The sequence below is a fragment of the Dermacentor andersoni genome, chromosome 9 (genome assembly GCF_023375885.2).
Source record: "Dermacentor andersoni chromosome 9, qqDerAnde1_hic_scaffold, whole genome shotgun sequence".
Lineage (NCBI taxonomy): Eukaryota > Metazoa > Arthropoda > Arachnida > Ixodida > Ixodidae > Dermacentor > Dermacentor andersoni.
The window spans coordinates 11,793,731-11,810,759 of record NC_092822.1 but is presented as its reverse complement, the minus strand read 5'-3'; positions in this window follow the sequence as shown (position 1 = coordinate 11,810,759).

The window sequence follows — 17,029 nt, the reverse complement described above, 5'->3', positions numbered from 1 at the left end:
TAGAGACGCTCACGCTCGCATCCGCTAATAAATTGAAAAGAGCTCAGATATTCCCGTCTAGATAAATACCGAACGTATCCGAGCCCGCCAAGCTCCAAGTTGTGTGTAGTTGTACAGCAATGGCCCTCACTGATGAGCAGCTAAATGATAAGGAAACCTATTATTGCTGGGCGCAGAGCGAAGAAGAAAGGGGAATAGAACAACAATATTTTATTCAATCTATATATATGCCGGACAGCCACATCAAAAGTTTAGGACACATTAGGCATGAATAGAGTGCGCAATTTGCAGCATTTACAGACTCTACTGTCACACGGTATGGGTATCATAGCGGTACGGTAGGCATTATTTCTAAGATCGCACATCCACAAAATGAACTGCCTTTAAAACATAAAAACAATAAACACGGAATTTAGATTCTTTTTTAAAGAGCAGGAGCGAGGAACGAAAGCAAATTCTGGGTTACATCAGCGTGCTGGAAACCGTTCTGAAAACCTTGATGGACGAGTTCGCTCTCGAAAAACAATGCGTGTTTGTGCGAGACTTGGCGCCTGGTACAAGGCCGAGATGACATAAACGCGCCTTGACAAGAATGCGCCACACATCCGCTCTTCTACATTCAGACCTCTATACAGAGTCAAATGCTAATCCCGCCAGCTACATGGCTGATGCGATATCTACGCAAGAGTCAATGAACGAATTCACCCGGATCTACGCAAACACTTAGCAGACTGCATAAAATGCGCCTCTGAGATCACTGGTTGGGCAACGTAGTTAGCAAAAGACGTCGGAGTCGGTTTTTAATCAGATTTCAGCCTTGCTATCGACATTTACAACTCAGCTTTTATGGAATCGTCCACAAGCAGCGAGAAATCATTCTTTGAAAGACTTAATGGCAACTGCCAAAGAGAGAGAGAGATGATATTATATGAAAGGGAGAGAGTTTGACGTAACAGGCTAACAAATCTATCGGCACGAACACAATGAAAGCGCTTCAATACAGCCCCCTTGATTTCAACAACATCGAAGTTTTTCAGAGGAGGGAGGAGGAGGAGGAAAGAGAAAAGTAGAAGGCAGGGAGGTTAACCAGAATAACGTCCGGTTGGCTACCCTACACCGGGGGAATGGGAAAGGGGAAAATAAAGATCACAGGGAGAGAGGAGTGAAGGAAAGAAGGAAATTACGGCGAGTTCGCTGACGCGTGTGGTCTTACAGAAATCGCGTTAATGGTCACAGATGGTCGCACAAACCCGTCGTCCTTAAGAAACACAAAAGCGCCTTCACCGCTTTATGGGCCGACGGGCGATGGGGGCGGTGTTCTAGCAGCACCTGCACAGAAAGCGGCCGATTGTCCAGTTTTTGGAAAGCTTTGGCAAGTTCTTGTCTCTCTGAGGCATATCTTGGACAGTGGCACAGCAGGTGGTCGATGTTTTCTTCGGTGCCACAGACCTCGCAAGCTGCACTGTCAGTCATTCCAATTAATGTAGAGTATGCCTTTGTGAAGGCCACTCCTAACCAAAGGCGGCAGAGAAGTGCAGCTTCACGTCGAGGAAGTCCGAGTGGAGGTCGAAGTTGCAGGGATGGGTTTAGTCGATGCAGTCGCGTGAGTCGTAAGTTTGGTGAGTTCCACTCGGTCACTGTGAGACTGCGTGCCAGGTGTCGAAGCTGCTTTGCAGCGTCAGTCCTCGAAAGCGGAATTGAAACGCTGTGCTCTCCTTGATGTGCTGTGGGAGCAGCGTTATCGGCGGAATCATTGACACTGATTCCACAGTGACCAGGTATCCATTGAAAAACGACCTCGTGACCTTTTTGTTGGACATCATGGTAAAGTTTCACAACTTCGTATGTCAATTGGTCATAACATCCGTGTCGGAGAACTGACTGCGTGCCCTGTAGTGCTGGTTTTGAATCGCAGAACACAGCCCATTTTCTAGGTCTTTTAGAATCAATGAATTCCAGTGCTCGACGCAGGGCCGTTAGTTCTGCCGCCGTTGAGGTCGTGACATGCGATGTCTTGAACCGCAGTGTCATTCCTCGCGTTGGTATAACCACGGCACCAGAAGAACTGCACGACGTAGTCGATCCATCGGTATAGATGTGCACGTGGTTGCTGTACTTTTCATGCAGAAGAAGTAAGCTCAGCTGTTTTAGAGCAGGGGCCGGTAGATCTGTCTTCTTCTGTAGTCCCGGGATCATGATACGTACTTGTGGGCGGCTCAAACACCACGGAGGAAATGCTGGCTTGGCCGCAGGTGCGTACCCTGAAGTAAACGACGCACGATGTGCACTGACAATGCCACTAAATGTCGAGCAGGGCCTTTCAGCAGTGAGGCTCGCCAAGTGGTGGGAAGGGGTCCTAGCATAATGCCTGAGATGCATCCGCATTGTCTCAACGGTAATGTGCGTCGTGATTGGGTAATCCTGCGCAAGGGCAATGGTTTCAGCCGTTGATGCACTGCGTGGTAAGCCAAGACATATCTTAAGGGCTTGGGCTTGAATACTCTGAATCGTACGCAGGTTAGTCTTGCAGGTGTTGGATATTGCAGGCAGGCTGTATCGCAGGAATCCAACGAACAACGCCATGTAAAGCTGTAACATAGCCTGTATAGATACTCCCCAACTTTTTCCTGCAAGGAACCTGAACAGGTGACAGATAGCAGTCAGCCGCTTTTTCACGTAACTGACGTGCGGAGTCCAAGACAGGTCTCTGTCAATTATGACTCCCAAGAATCTGTGACTTCTGCTGTATGGTATAAGTTGTCCGTTTATAGATACGCCGTAACCAGACATTGGCTTCCTCGTGAATGCCACCATTGCGCACTTTCCGCACGAAATTTCAAGTCCTTGTTCACGAAGGTAGCAAGATGTCATTGTGGCTGCCTTCTGAAGCCGAGCGCGAAGCTGAAGTCGTGTCACACCTGATGCCCAAATGCAGATGTCGTCCGCATAGATGACATCTGCAGAGGGCCCTATAATAATCCTCCAAGGCGCACGCGATTCCTTCCTGCGTAGTCTGAACGCTTGACAGTTCGTGCGGTGTTCGTACGGGTGTGCGGTGTCTAAGCGTATATCTCGGAGGCAGCGCCACGCCATACGCCAACGCAGCTTATACCTCGCGAGGCCTAATTATTGTGAAATGGAATTCGCTGGTGCACGATGTGGCGGATGACGCGGAGACTAGGGGCAAGCGGATACCGGAAATTTCGAATACGGAGCGAATATTGCGCACCAATTATTTGTATTTGGATTCGAAAAGAAACTAGTACTTTCGGATGCTTGAAACCAACAAAATATTTCGAAACAACCTACTGTTAAAGCAATGATGCACTTCTCTGTCTGCAAAACAAAGGGTCGCAAACATCCCGAAGTGAAACGAATACAAATGTTTTCTAAGCGATTCAGATACAAAACGGGTAATGCAAGAATTGTTTTCGGCTTCGCTATGGAATCCTACATGACAGCCGTGATTCTTGCTTGTTAGTCTGACATTTAGTGTCGAATTCTAGTCATGTGACAGTTATATATTTTGTCCTACCACCAGAGATGGTTTCCTAGCAACGGATCCTTTTAAATGTGTTTACGGCAAAAAAGTCTCTCGGCAGTTTCCTTTGTTTTCTACACTTCTATTTTTTTTTTTTCAACCATTTCTTTGACTTTTTTGGAAAGCCATCAATACAGCAGCCATTCGATCCTGGAAAGCTTCTTTGGAACGAGGCTTGAATATGTTAAGAGGCTATTCGCGCTACTTTTTAATTACAATTAGTTATCTAGCGTATAACACTTATCCTTCCTCCCTATAATAGCTGTCCCTTTTGCACCAGAAAGCAGAGGTACGGTACCTAACTATACTCAAATAAATATTTCTGCTGTAAATATATTCTCCTGTGTTCGACTATGCGATATTTGATTCGATATTCGATTCTTAATATTTGTATTGGATTCATATTCGAAGAAAGTTTATAATCGTCCACCTCTTGCAGAAACATGTTGCGGAGCCAAAGGTAAAGGCGAGGGCAAATATCAACGCAAGGAAAATATACGAACGAGAATGTTGGTTGCCCATGGGATGGCCGAGTTAGTATTGTCACACAAGTGTCCCAAGTAAAATCAGCATGGACAAGGCTGTTCGCCAAGTGTCAGTCAGCGAGAGGTGAGACAGATACCTTTTTGGTACTCTTTTTAAAGACGCGTAGTCGTACTCAAAAGGGTTCTACTTAAATTGAGGACGACGCAACGAGCTATGGAAAGAAGAATGATACGTGTAACGTTAAGGGATAAGAAAAGAGCAGATTGGGTAAGCGAACAAACGCGAGTTAATGACACCTTCGTTGAAATCAAGAAAATGAAATGGGCATGGGCCGGACATGTAATGCGGAGGGAAGATAACTGATGGTCATTAACGGTTACAGATTGGATTCCAAGGGAAGGGAAGCGTAGCAGGGGATGGCAGAAAGTTAGGTGGGTGGATGAGATTAAGAAGTTTGCAGGAACAACACGGACACAATTATACATGACCGGGGTAGTTGGAGAAGTATGGGAGAGGCCTTTGCCCTACAGTGGGCGTAACCAGGCTGATGATCATGATGATGATGATGATGATGATGATGACTCATATTCAATGCTCGTGTTAACGCGCACCTAATAATTGTTCAGCATAACCACGCAATAGCGCCGGGGGCTCCCCGTACTTTAAGTACCGCCTCTTTCTTCGAGTGACGGAGTCTGGCCTCAGTGCATGAAGACATCATCGTGGCCGAGGCCAGTATGGTTGCGGTTCTGCAAAGATCGAACGCACTTCGCCCTCGCGTCGATCGTTACCAGCAGTTATCACGCCGGTATGCGTAAACGCCACCCGAGCACTCTCGCCTCGCGCGCACACAATGAGTCAAGTTCACCTTTTTTCTTTCTACGCGCGCCCATTGCACAATGACGCGCGCACGTTCAACGACGCACGAGCACGCGCTGCTCGCATTGCCAGCGCGCTCACGCGCGACGTGCTGGGTCCTCCCGCGCAGCGAAAGGAGACGCCGTGCCTTGCAGGCAGCGGAGAGACCGCAGTTTCTTTCCTCCATTGTTGTGCAGCGACTCGCGGGCTAAGAGAGCGCGATCGACAGAATGCGTGAGGCACGCATGCACGCCACGGCTGCGTGCTCCGCGAGAGTGGCGGCGGCCCGCTTTCCTTCGCAGGCGTGCGACACCTTTTTGTCGTCGCTGCAGCTCGCTCGCTCTGGCGAACGGTGCGTTCGGTACGGTGCACCGAGCGCGACACCCCGAGGGGGGCAACGTCTGCTGCGCGCCTCGGCTTGTGGTCGAGATTACTGTGGTCGCGTAGCGCGACGCTGCGTGGTCTGCAGTGATGGAGAGCCGGCTTGGACGAACCTACCCGCGCGTATGGACAATCGCGAGCAAAATATTGGCCGTGAAAAAAAAAAAAAAAAAGGTCGCCACGAAAAAAAGAAATAATTTTTGCAGCTTGTACACGGAGCCTGAAATGAAGTGGCGTAATAGACGTGCCTGTATGTGCGACCAATACGGTGCATACACTTGTTTGCACTCTGAACAGTCACACCGAAAAAAAAAATTAAACCTTTTCACTGGTATCATCGATGCCCAAATACTTTTTGCTCGTTATGGAATATTAAGTGCTTAGAAGTTTGTATATTGTCAGCTCTACAACGTTCGCGCTCGCGCTCGGCCGCGCGCGTGTGTGTGTGCGTTTGTGCGTGTCCAAAAATCAAGTTCGTCTCTTCCAAAAAAGCGCTCCCCATTAACTGATGTCCGCTACACCACCACTCTCGCTGATCTAGAGCGCTCCAAAAACACCAGATCCGAAGTACGCCTGCGTTGTAGCCACGGCGACAGGGAGCGAGCGAACAATCTTTCCATTTCGTTTCAGTCAGCATTATATAGGACCCTTAGCCGCGCGCGACCATGTGTGAATTTCGCGAGCATTCGCAGGTCATGAATGGCAGCCTGCCAGTATCCTTGATAAGAAACGTACTACATTATCACTGTATTGCCCCGATAACTAAACGATGAGGCCAGAGCTTAGAGGGTGAGGAAGAAACTGCGAAGGAAGCTAGAAACATGCAACTGGTGATGGAGAGTAAAATGACATGTGTTAAGAGATGTATATAAATCAGTGTACATGAAATCGTAGATGCACAGAGCAAGGGCTGTCGATAGCTTATATGAAATGGAATCCATAGAAGTCAACGGATAACGAAGCGTGGGATTACTCCTGGTAAATTGGCTATCCTCTCTAGCAGGATAGGGCTATATGAGGGAGAGTGATTTATCACGTAGCGGACTTGATTAGGTTGGCGCTAATTATGGCAACGCTTTCGTGTAAGGAAATCGGAGGGGCGCCTTCACTTACCTACTGGTTTTTATGCCCGAGAGGCACACAATGGCTATGCGAAACACTGTAGTGGAAAGCTAAGGAATAATATCAACCACGTATGCGTGGGCGTCTTTGCCGTATTAAGTTACACCCAGGTGGAGGGCAACTTCGATGTATTTTCGGTGGTCCCTCGGCCAGCGCCGGCGTGTCCATCTAAATTTACTGATCAGAGAACTGTAATTCTGGCTATTTTCTGTCAAACCACGATATACACTGAATCTGAAACTCAGTCGGACGCATACAGACCGCAATAACAGATCAGTTATTGCGCAGCACGATATGGGCCTACTGATGCCAGGTGATGCCACGCAGACCAACACACCAGAAATGCCTTCTATTTGGTTGCCGCCAAACAAAATGCCAGTTTTAGGGAGTTTTCACGCTTTACTCTCATTGCGGCCTGGTTGGTCTGGTCTATATATGGCTGAGTTACAAGCCGTTGCTTTGAGCCTGCAGCAACAAAAAGCCAACTAGTTAGTTTGGATGGAGATGTACGCTTCCAAGTTAACGGAAACGCGCGGATATCTGGAACCCGCTGTTGCACGGTAGGCACAGTTGCTGATTTACTCTATGTATAGAATAAACTACTGCGTACATGAGCAGCTTCATATTGCCTCTTTGGCATTTTTGGTAGATATCTGTTGAAAGCTTGAAGGAAGTTCTCACCTGAATTGTAAGTATAGTAAATAATGCGAGCATAATTCCAGTAGAGCTATAGAACAATTCCAGTAGAACCAGCTACGATCGGCGTATGTGTCGTTTCCTTCCTAAAACAAGCTCACGAAGGTGCTCGGTGGAGCGTAGAGCATTGTATAAGTAGGTTGTTCACACCTCAACGGGTATCTTCGCAACGTGCTCTAATTCGGTTCGCTTGTGTTGCGCAGGCTGTTCGTCTACTATAATTAGGCCTTCGCTGTGGGAAGTCCATTTCGGCACCAGCTGGGAAACGCATCGCCGTCGTTAATCAATTCACTTAAGTTCAGTTTACGCTTGTTCGCGATCACTCAGCAGTTGGTTAAGGTAAAACGTGCAGTTAGCCATTTCGATTCGCGCACTTGTTGCGCATTCAGAACAGCTGTTAAGAATGTCCAAGTGAAGCGCTGCAATTCTGCAGTGGTGTTTCGTTGCTACTGCTGTTTGAAAATGCATATGCAGGATGGAGGAGGATGAAAAGGAAGGAAGGAAAGGTAGGGGAGTCAACCAGACGCACGTCCGGTTTGCTACAAATGCAAATGCGTATACATGCATATACATATAAAAAAATGCATACACATGACAAAACATGACAAGAAATTTATTTGAGTCCTGCGGGACTGAGATCTTGGGGAGCCAAAGCCGAAGGCTCCCGAAGATCAAGTCGGTGGCTCCGCCCACGATGGGACCGGGATATGAAGTCCCGCCATATACAATTATACAGAAATAGAAGGAAGAGAATGGGCAGACTGGCTTTGATGTAGAGGGTCAACGGTAAGACTTTTGTTCATCTGGCGCTGTGGTTCATCGGCTATGATGTTCCTTTGCAAAGAGCGTTCCTGTGCACATGCTTGCCGATTTGGCTTCCCGTCGCCACACTCGAATCATAATCACCATTTTGGCAGAATGCTAGAATGCCCCTGTAGCGATGGTTTCAGTGCTCGTTAAGATACCCTGGAGTTTAAATTTATCTAGATCACTTCCCTACGACACGCTTCACAGTTAAACTGCATCCCTGGGACGTAAGACTCTATCGTTTATTACCTCATTATGACTATTAAGGGCACTGAATCTATGAAAATGCTGTGGAGCAAACTACAGCTACGTAAATGAGAATTTAACATGTGTGAAACGAAGTCATTGCGAACAAAACTAACGCTACATAAGTGAGCTTTGTATCTCTAATGTACGATGCTTTGCGCCGTCATCATTATGATTCGACAACTGTCCAATATTCTTCTTGCCTTAGATTAGCGTCTTTCGTACTGCGGGAGAACTTCATAATAAGTGCTCTTCTTCCTTCAGGACTTCGGAAGTTCGACTCACGCTCTGAGCACCTTGCTGACCGCGAAAAGCATTTTTCTTTTCTTCTTGTTCACAGCCAACGACTAACCTTGCCTCACACTTCTTTCCTGCACGAAATACATGACTTAAAGAACGGCACCTTGAATGCAACCGTTGAACAAAAAGGACCTGGCATTGTTAAGGTTTTAAACACTTCTTTCCTCTTACGTCTTTGAGCGTGACTCTATTCGCACCTTTTGAAAGATTTTGTGTCGACTTACGAACTCAAGCCACTTGATAAACGTTGCTCCTTCTCACGTTCAAGGTTTTAACCTTTCTGTTTCTTATTTACCGTCAACGCTACCGCGTAGGACGTGTAAAGTGCGATGTGAGCAAGGCGTATATCACAACAAATATAAAGCGTTCTTGTCATACACCTTCAAAAGCATTCCGATAAGTTCGCAAGACGTCGGACAAGTTCTTGAACTTTTGAGGAAATGCAGTGAAAATGTATATGAAGTGGTTATCAGAAAGTTGGCAATATTGCGTAGAAGTTTCTTGATTATTGTAGTGCCAACTTTCTATTGCAGATTTGTGATAAGGCACAACGCTTCGAGAAAGTTCTAATGCCTTTTTGCACGTGACAGGGCCTTTTCACGGGCAGCGTTCGGGGGCTTCTCTTGAATTATGCTTAAATGCTAAATACCTTGAGATGTAAAACGCTTATCGTCTCGCTCCCCAAAGGTTGGAAGCAGCAGACGTACCGCATGATCCCCGCGACGGATCCTGGCAAAGATCTAGCTCGTGAGAGGGCTTAAAAACGTTTGAACAATGCTTTATATCGCTCCCTCAGGCATCACCTGACATATGAACCCATAGAAATGCAACTGAGGGCAAAGTCAGGCAAGAACTAATGCTCGAGGAGGAGGAGGAGGAGGAGGAGGTAATAAAGAGAGAAGGCAGAGATGTTAGCCAGAAATGCGTCGGGTTGGCTACCCTACTCACTCCGGTGGACGGGAAAAGGGGAATAGAATCATAAGATAAAAGATGAACAAAAAGTATATGCAAGAAAGTTTAGACAACCGAAAAATATGACAGAAACACCTAAATCATTATGTCAGTCATATGCGCTGACACATGCTAATAAGATTATCCAAATTTTAACTTGCGAATAACAAGAGCTATGCGGAACAGAGGTAGCAAGAAAAACATAAAAAGAAGGATGTGCTGCCCTTCAATTCATCATACACAATTGAGTAAACAAGCTGTGCTATCATTTTGCGAAACATGAATTCAATCAGATCCGGTCACCACAGGTGTATATTCCGCGAGTTACGTAATTTAACGTATTCTCCAGTACTCACCTGAGTCGTAACATGTTGGACATCTGAGCTCTAAGGCCCAGGTCCGTTCTCAGTGCCGCATATGTTGTCGAGATGGTAATCCTCGTAGCACGCAAAGAATGGTTTCAAGGTCTTTAGAAGCAGTAAGAGCGGGCACTTTATGTTGTGAGCGCACCGCATGTCACAGTTCCTAAGCTGTTAATTTCTTCGTGTAGATGTTATAAATTTTCTAATCGGATATCCAAAGCTGCTTACGTTTGCACCACTTTACACATAAGGTTGAGACGGAGTACATTCAGCTCGCTCACTGATAAATACACTTTCCTGCACATTTGTCGCTTCCATCAATCCTTGCTGTTTAAGGGAGCGCAGGATCTACAGTTTGAGCACAGTGGAGGTTGAAACTGTCGCGACGATATTTTGCGCACGGGTTACACGAACACAACACAAAATATTGCACGGCGTTTGTTTTAGGCACGGTATCCGTAATTATGACACGATGTCGGATGCGTCCAACAAGATGAACATGGCATTGTGTATGATGACGTGACAGCACTTGCAAAATTACGAGCCAGGTATGCATGAAGGCATTTCGTTCAGGTCTTGAAAGCGCTTGGCCTTTTTTCTTTGTCAACATCTGCCCTAACAAAACTGATCACTCTCAAGTGTCCTAGTCTACAGAGATTGTGATTTCTGGTAGTTTCCGTCAGACGATACTTTGACGCACAGAGGTTCCACATCACAAAAGCCATGTCGTCGCGGCGATATATCTATTTTGAGCAGGAAGAACATTATGAAGTTCCATTGTGTGAGTTTCGGTACACATTCTTTATACGGCCAGCAACTGACACTGAACGAAGGACTTTTCTCGGGCCGTCTACTTGCGCTCGAATTGAACGAACAGTAAAACGTATGATGATATGTTCAGAGAAGTCGACGAAAATTAACTTTGCACCAGCACCGCACGTGATGGCCCTTGGTAGGCTAAGTTCGTAGTCCACGGGCCTTCAGAGAATAGCTCACGGGCTGCTAGGAGTCAGCGAGCGAAGCGTCGACCGCTGACCTTGACCGACGTCGCCTCTTCCGCCGTGCACCATAGGCCACCGGTCGTCGTGCGCAAGATCACAACTCACTGGCTCCGTCATAGATTTGCACTTCGCGCACTCTCGGCCGTTGCTTGGCACGCACGCGTTCCCATGCAGATACAGGAGGTCGCTTTGGAATCACGGTCACCACTGAAAGTTTCACGCTACTGCTAGCGGCGGCTGCCTTCCAGATATGTGATAGCACGCCCACTGCACAGGTCCTGGACTCATGTATTCCGGGTTGTGCAGCCGCATTGGATCGGCTGCGCCGGCGCTGACCTTGGACTACTCCGGCGCCGCGCGAAACCACCGTCGATGCCGCAGAAGGCACAGCGGCGCTGAGCCGTTCGCCCGCCCTGATGCAGTGTGCGGAGGAGAGAGGCAGAAGCGGGCGGCGTTGCACTTTTTCCTCTGATCCAGAATGCTCGTCTCCACCGCGGTGAGAAGAAGGCAGCAGGCAAGTGCGCGGGATGAAAGAAGGGGGGGGGGGGGGAGGCTCTAGTCGTGCCGGCTGAGAGGCCTGCTGTCGCTCGCGCGTCCGTCACGTGTTGCGCTCCGCTTTTTCGGGGTCAGCGCGAGCATCAGAGCGGGACCGCGGGCTGCTCGTCTCTCCGCTTCGCCCCACACTGCGGCTTCCTAGCGGCTGGATGCGCTCTCCACGGCGGCGACGTGATGGAGAAACTCCGTCATCAACCCTTGCCCGCGGTGATGGCGACCGGTCGCGGCGCGACTGTTGTCGTATAGTTGTCGTCGATGAAGCGGCGCGAGCGTCGTGATTCGGCATTTCTTTCTGTTAGTCCTAGGAACACGCTCCATTTCGTGGTCGCCCGCGTTACATCACAGAGGCACTTGGCGTCGACCGTCGCCTTCCGCGGTCGAGGCTCGTCAGGGGGAGCGTGTCGCTCTGGTTGTCGGAGGGAGGGTCATGAAGTAACACAGGGCGTTGGTCCTTGATCTTTGTCGCTGACCGTCACGAAAGCGTTTGTGTGTTTTTACTATAGTGTTCTCTGGTGTGAATGAACCAAGAATGAATAAAATTTTATGCAGTAACAACACTAAACCGCAACCAACGAAGGCTGTTGGCCTCGAGACATGTCGCTCGGAGCTGCATAGACATTAAGTGTGCGCTCATTGCACGGAATTATTCTTGTGGTAGTGATTGTGATGATGACCTCGGAAGTGGTGCTGATACTTCAGGCCGCTTAGTTTTGCGGGTGTAAAGAGTCAATAGAGCCCCTTCTGTGCCACTTCGCATGCTTCGACGCTCAACGATGTACACTGCAAGCTAGACTGAGCCGCTTGGATGACAGACCACTCTTGGAGGAAGAGATCCAGGGACCATGGCTTAAGCGTTTTACGTGCACAAGGCCACACAAGCCATATTGAACTTCTTGAAGGCGACTGTAGTATACGAACGCTTGTGACTGCTAGCGAACATTCATCTGCAAGTGTGTTAACAATGACTGGCTATGGATGACTTTTCCTTTTTCCTTCTTCTGATCAATTCTTCCCACTTCTCCTTCCCCAAGTGTAGAATAGCCAACCGGCCACGTCCTTGGTTAGCCTTCCTACCTTTCCCTCTCCGTTTCTCTGTCTCCTCTCTCCCTCTGTCAGGCCGTTTGGTTCAAGGGTGGATCGAGCATGGATATTGAACTTTGCAGTCTCTCATCACATATTAGGATGCATCCATCATTGTGTAGTCTTCTGCCAGCAAATCAAGATGAGGTAGGGGTCCCAACTTTGTGGAGCTCACATATGCGCGTCTGGAGCGCCATCAACTTGTAATTGTGTTGTGCAAGTGTGATCGGTGTAGTGAAGAAGAAATGAACGTGGGGGGGGGGGGGGGGGGGGGGGGGGAGCGCACCGCTATAGGGACGGCTACTACGTCTTTTGTATAGTCCATGTCGCCAGGCTGAAATATTTCTTAAACTCTCTGTCTCACCTTCCCGTTACCTTCCCAGCACGTATTATCGTTTCAGTACAAAATCTGGCTAACCTACCCTCGTTTACTTCCTTAGCTCCCTCTTTCTTTCCTTCTACCCTTGCTCACGCAATCGGCGTAAAGAGTGGTTTTTGCCGATCTTTTTGCACGAATATCTCTGCAAACGGGGCGGGAAGGGGAGTCCGTATTTTCGGAAAGGAGCATCCTTGAGAGCGAAAGTGAAGCCATAACTTTTTTTATTGTCATATATGGACACCCCAGGCGCATTTTGCCATCGTCGTCGGCGGCATCGCCATCGCCGTGATGTTCCGAATGATGATGATTATTTATTGGCATCCCCTTTCAAACCGGGCGGTGGCAAACACTCACGTATAGCCTGCTTGAGTTAACCAGATATGCTATACGTGCTTTTAATTCTAGCATTTTGTATACATCTCCATCTTTTTTCGGTTCCTCAAAACTTCTCTTCTACCTTGTACCGCTGCCTATTCCTGCAACGGATCTGGTCGTATCAATCTCTAGCCTGCTTTTTTCCACCAGTACTTTAAACGTCTGGTGCTTATCTCTACTGCTGACCAGTTGATGGTTCGGTGTACTTTGAATCCAAGCGCTTCTGGAAGGTTAACATTGCCTGCGGGTCTCACTGGCTGAAACACTTCGCATTCCATAAGTATGCGCTGAGTGCTCTCCGTATTTTTGCAGCAGCATACACATGCCTCATCATGTTGCGAGTATTTGCTGCGGTATGTTTTTGTCCTTACGCAAAGCTCGAGGTTCTAATAGCACGGTACTGGCCTTTGTGTTATTGTACAGATTTTCCCCTCTAATTTCTTTCTTATAAATCTCCATGGTCTATTTTCCTTCCATTCTTTCGATCCAATTCACTATGTCTGTTTCTCTCGCTTTATTTTCTCTCATCGTATAAAATCCAAGTGCGGTAACATCGCGGCCGCGCCCCGTATGCTTGCTCTGCGTGCGAGTGAAAGCGTGCGATGGTGAGCCGAGAAGGATGGCGGCTCAATCTCGGGTCTACGAAAGTGGAAGGCGGGGAGAAATGCACGCTGTCTTCCATCGCGTGCAAGGAAAACGTACGGGGGAGGGGGGAGCGAGGAGTGGGGGGACGTTCTTTCCGGCGGCGGCTGCGTAGGGCGCGGGCACGGGCGCGGCTGAGCACTGCTGAGTGGGGCCTAACTTGAAAACGATCTTCGGTGAACACTAAATCCAGGCTGACCGATGGCTGAAGGATTCGTGTGCGTTGTGTTCTCGCCGCTTTGTTCACTTTGAGGCGAGAGGCAGCACGAATGTCAGTTCACTCGCTGCTGGTGACGCTCTTCCTGACGTCACCGTTTTGACAGAGAGGGTCCGCGGTCATCGACTGAGTTGTGTTCATGTTTTCCTGTGCGCGTGTGACACCAGGCCTGTTAATTTAGTTAGTAAGAAAATGTTTCTACGGCCGATAAAACTGCCCTACTTACTTCGTATAGCTGTCTAATTATTTGCTTTCGCTATTGATGCTTCGCGTTCCGGGCGAATGTGCAATAACTTTTTTTTTTTTTGTTCACGCTTAGCGCACGTTCTGTGAGCTCACCCTCAAACCCATGACCATTTCGCCAATGGGATCGTCATCAAACCATCGAACTGAGCGTTCCCACGCGTGTCATGGGCGTGCGCCATTGTCCTTTACAATTACGGAAATCTAACATCTCTGAGTGCTTGAAGTGTCTATAAAAATTTGAGAGGTTTATAGTGACAGAAGATATAGAGCGTTTGTCAAGTAACTTGTGCCAAGGATTTAAAAAAGTGATTAGCCGCAGCTGAATGAAACCAATGGCACAGGGTTTGCCGTCGTGTGGCGCTCCTTAGTGTATATTTTTTTATATTCCACCTAATTAGTTAATTAACTAAGATGAATTATGCAAAATGTTTAATATTCACTTTAGTGCCAAGTGCGTTTCGTTGCGTTGTAGAGGGCGTTCAGAAACGACCGATCCAATTTTTTTTTTTTTTTTTGTGGCAGCGTACATGCTGTGTGGTGATTTTTTTTCGGCATTTAAAGAAAGCCCGCTAAATATGAAATAAAAACACGTGACTGCGCTAGTGCGCTACCCCATTGCAGTGCTCACAACCACGCTTCGTGCGAAAGAACCGCGCGGTCAGACCGTGGCGAAGTGGGCGGCCGCGGCTCCAGGCATCGGCTTCACAGTGCGTCGGCATCTGTGGCGGTGGCACACGGAAAGGAAGCGCAGTCGTCCCTGATGAGCGATAGGCTCGACGAACTGTTGAGAGCGCTGCAATGCGATAGCGCACGAGCGCAGTCACGTGTTTTTATTGCCTATTTCGCGGGCTTTCTTTAAACGCCGAGAAATACCGCCTCGCAGCATGTACGTTGCCACAACAAAATTGGATCGGTCGTTTCTGAACCCCCTCTACAACAAAACGAAACGCACTTGGCCCTAAAACGAATTTTAAAAAATTTTGCGTAATTCATTCATTTAATGAACTAATTAAGCGGAATATTTAAAAAAATGCTCTAAGGAGCGCCACATGACGACAAACCATATCCTCTTCAATCACGGCGTACACATTTGTGGACGCGACTTATTTTTGCCATTACTGTGCCGTGGTTGCAAGGAATAGACAACGAACATTAAGCATTGAGTAAACTGAACATTCTGCTTTCCTCAAGTGCACCCCCTTCACTTCTGAGAGAAATTTATCGCTTTAGACGACTGCTTTGGTGAAGGGAATACCGTGTTTCACGGGACGTTTGAAGTGGGGTGTTTCGGTAGTAATTTCGAAAGGTGTTTTTTCCTTGTTGCAATGCTTGTGCCAAATAATTAACCTGTGCATGTAATTTGAGCGGGTGATTCAATTTTTTAAATAAAGAGACGTAGCATTACTCACTGTAAAATAAATGAATATATAATTACCAAGTAATTATAGTAGCTCTCTATAAAATACACCATCATTCTCGTCCCGCCTTGACTTGCTTTCTATGGAGCCTCCAGCCACTTGGCATAAAATTATGTAAATTTTACACGTTTATCGACAGTCGAACATAATTCGTGACTTAAGGGGATATGCCGTTGGTTTCACCCAGCCGGGGCTAACCACTTCTTTTTTTAATTATTGGCCCAAGTTAGGCGGCGCTGGAAAGGGGGAATATAAAGGTGAGGAAGGTGAAGGGAGAGCAAATATGCGATCAATGCGCGCACACGCGCCGTCAGCTCAGCTCAGTCGAAGGCGCATGCACAGGCCAGTCATTCTGGCTGAGAGACAGACAACGTTAGTGCCGACATTTTGATTATTTTGCTTAAGCTAGTTATTTGCTGCTCGTTTGAAATCTGGAAGTGAAATTGCGCTTAAGACGAAGTTTCTTTCAGTGCGCTGACACTTAGCATTGCGTGTAAATATATCATGTATGAACTATAAAGCACACGTAATTTGTTGTTAATTAATTAGTCCACTGCTGCACGACGTCTAGCATCTTTCGACAATCAGCTTCCGAAACATTTGCCGTCCTCTCGTTCTTTCTCTTTGGATGTGCTATACTAGCACAAAGACTCGCTCGTGGAGCGGAAAGCTCGAGGATTGACGTGTGAGAGAGGCAAGATCAGGGTAGGAACCGGAACTCATCCATGCGTGTCGGCAGCTTCGTGAACCGACGTCGAGTGCGCCATGCGTAGCATGCAAAGCGATACTGATGACAGTCCTTCCATGCACGGTGCAATGTGAAGAGATATATATTTTTTTTTTCTGTATTTTTTTTCTTTTTTAAGAACGCCCACAACACATGTTTGACTGATGGGTATAGGCTCCCTCTGGAGTAGGTAGGCGTTAGCTCACTGTAACTGTGCTTTAGTGGTTTCTTATCTTAGACTGCTCTCGCATGGCAAACCACTGCGAATCTCACAAGATTGACGCCCCAGTTTGTCAAACAGTGATATCTGTGAGACACGATAGAAAAGAGACCATTTAAAAATCTTCGATCGGCAGCCATCGGAATTGCCGGTCCTCTAATGGCGGCTGCTGGGCATCAAGTTGTCCGCGCCCGCGCCGCGGTGACTCGGTGGCTGTTGCTGCCGAGCACGAGGTTTCGGGTTAGATTCCCGGCTGCGGCGGCCGCATTTCGATTGGAGTGAAATAGAAAAAACGCTCGTGTACTTAGATTTACAGGTGCACTTTGCGGAACCCCATGCGGTCAAAGTTAACCATGAGCCCTTCACATCACGACGTGCCTCGTAAACCTCTGTGCAGTTTCGGTGCGTTAAACCTCACA